Source organism: Cynara cardunculus (assembly GCF_001531365.2).
Source record: "Cynara cardunculus var. scolymus isolate 2C chromosome LG 12, CcrdV1, whole genome shotgun sequence".
In the NCBI taxonomy this organism is placed as follows: Eukaryota; Viridiplantae; Streptophyta; class Magnoliopsida; order Asterales; family Asteraceae; genus Cynara; species Cynara cardunculus.
The window spans coordinates 7198258-7201123 of NC_037539.1; positions in this window are offsets into that span (position 1 = coordinate 7198258).

Genomic DNA, 2866 nt, shown 5'->3' on the forward strand with positions numbered 1-2866 from the left:
GTATGCGCTCACCATGTTTATTCTTTGGAATTTTTCATTTTACCCCCTACACTATTTACTTAGTTACGATTCTCACCCTTGTTATTTTAAAAAATATCATTGACATGTGCATCACTTTTGAAACTCCGTGACTTCTTTAAGATGACCATGACAAAAATTAGGGCATGTTTGTTATTTAAAAAGTCTGCCTCTTATACTATATTATAAAGTATTTGACAAAAATTCTTAAAAAACCATTTTTTATGCGTAAAAGTACTGTTTTTTTAATGCATATTACTTAAAACTCAAGATTGCAAGTAGATTGTGCGTAAGTACAACTTATTAAAGCTCCATATATAAATCCGTGTAACTAACTACAGATAAACATAATCATAAACATGATAAACATCTAATTTTAAATATAAAAATTCTAAAATATAATTAGGATAATCATTGAATTCTAACAGAATACTTAATTATTATCCTTATAAAATTTATAATATTAAACCAAAAATAAATTATTTCATTATTAAACTTAAATTAAATTACAATAAAAGAATAAATTAAAAAAATTACTTAAAAAGTGAGAACTTTTAAATAGTTGATTTGATATAACATTGATATTTTTTTTTTCAAATTCTTATGATATCTTCAAATTTATATTTTATTAAAAAATAAAATCATTATTTCTTTTTTAAAAACACATAAAATCGTATTATAACATCGACAGGGACAAATAATAAAATAGAACATTAAAATCGAGATTTGTCTCGCTGCATTGCGCGAGTACTCTTCTAGTGGTTCTAAAATCCTCTAAATGATTTTGTATCATGGATCTCTCTTAAACCATTAAGAGCCCTAATTTCATTTTACACTATATCATGAGAGTCTTTTAATCATTCTGACCACTTAATCATTTTGTATCAAACCATTCAACAATTGCCAAACAACCCCTTATTCTAACAACAAGTATCTCATTCTCTTACTTTTCCAGTTTCCCTCCTTGCCGATGCATTCTCATTCTCATTCTTCATTCTTCATTCTATTCTTCTTTTATCCTTCGTTATATTCCATTTTTTCTTTTCTTGACTTCAACGTAACATTTATGGTCGTATCATACATGTTAGTCAACTTGGACATGGATTTTAGAGACAAACTTGGACGTCATGACCAATACTCTAGTTAATTTACCACGTATAATTCTTGTAATTTGTCATAATACTACTCATACCGTACGTTGCTACACAAGCCCTGGACCAAATGTTAGAATTAGTCAACGTTAACTGAGTTAAACCATCGAGTTTAAACCTATATTGAATAACATCCAGCTCTACAAGTAAATATCAGGTCATATACAATATTTCTCGTAATATTCCTACTTTGTCAATCTTGTTTTCTCACAAAAGGGGGACGTTAAACAAACTTAAAAGGATTACTTCGTTTATCTATCTCTTGACTCGAAACAAGAGTAGGTTTGAAAAAGATCTTAGAGTGTCTAGGTTTGGGCCAGAAGGGTTTCGTCGTTTGTGGGTCACTTGAATAAATTTAGCAGTTTGTGTATTGAATGATCTCGGACGGTTGCTTAGTTCATATAATGCATACAGCTTCGATTGCTGGTTGAGAATATTCATCTTGACAGCAAATTATCTACATAATATAAAAAATGTACTACAAGTACTAAGCGTTAGGAACCCAATGACCATATTCTTCTCCAATTTGAGTTTTACTCACATCTCGAATTTCTTCGGGCAGAAGAAGATTATGGAAACACTTACTCGAAATCTCATTTATCATATGATCTTTTTGCATGTTTTAGAATATGGTTAACCCTACAAAGAATCACACTAATGACATATACAATACCTAAATTCTCGGTGTAGATGCTACATAGTTGGTTCTCTTAACGGAATTTGCCACAATGCTTGCATCGTATTTGATTCTTATTCCTGTCATGTGATTATCATTAAAAGCATCTCCATTAATTTCATGCCCTGTGTTTAAACTTGTAACGACATTATTCGCCTTAAAATTTCATGGGTAGTGATGGCCAAAAACCGGTCCCGGGCCGGGCCGGTCCCAAGCTTTCTCATAACCGGTCCCGGTCGAAAATGGTATGATCGGTCAAGGTACTTCATAACCAGTTATGGGCCGCCGGTCTCGGTCCCGGTCCTAACCGGTCCCGACATTAAAAAATAAGATTTTTTTTAATGATATATATTTTTAATACATTATAAAATTTACAATTGGATCACTCAAATGCACTTTAAAAATGTGTTTTAATATAAATAAAATTACATTATCTTATAAAAATACATTATAAAATTATTTATAACCTTCGCGATAGTTCTACAAATCAATCTAAACAAGTAATCAATTATGAAATTAAGTATTCAACAATGGCAGAAAGTATTTTGTATTGATTGAGAAAATAGCCAGTAGGCTGTATTATAATGAAGAGCTTACATACAAAATGACAAGAATAAAAACTATTTGTATTATAAAGAAACTTTTTTTTTATTAATCTGGATATCCAACTCGCTATGCGAGCCGACTAATCTCAGTGCAACCACTTGCTTTGCAGATAGCTAGGAGTCACCACAAAGGGATTTTTATTCCTCTTTGGATTTGAACTTGAGATCCCCAAGTACTTTTGATCTTTAAAGCCAAGTTCAAACCAATCAGACACCACCCTTGAATACAATACAAAATTAAGTCCCAGTACTCCATTACATATTTCCTACCAGATATATTATTCTTTTTTGCCTCATTTTCTTGATATGTTTCGATAGATACCAATTTTAGGTCGTTGCAGGTCGATTCCTCCACATAAGATGGAAGGAATATATATATATATATATATATATATATATATATATATATATATATA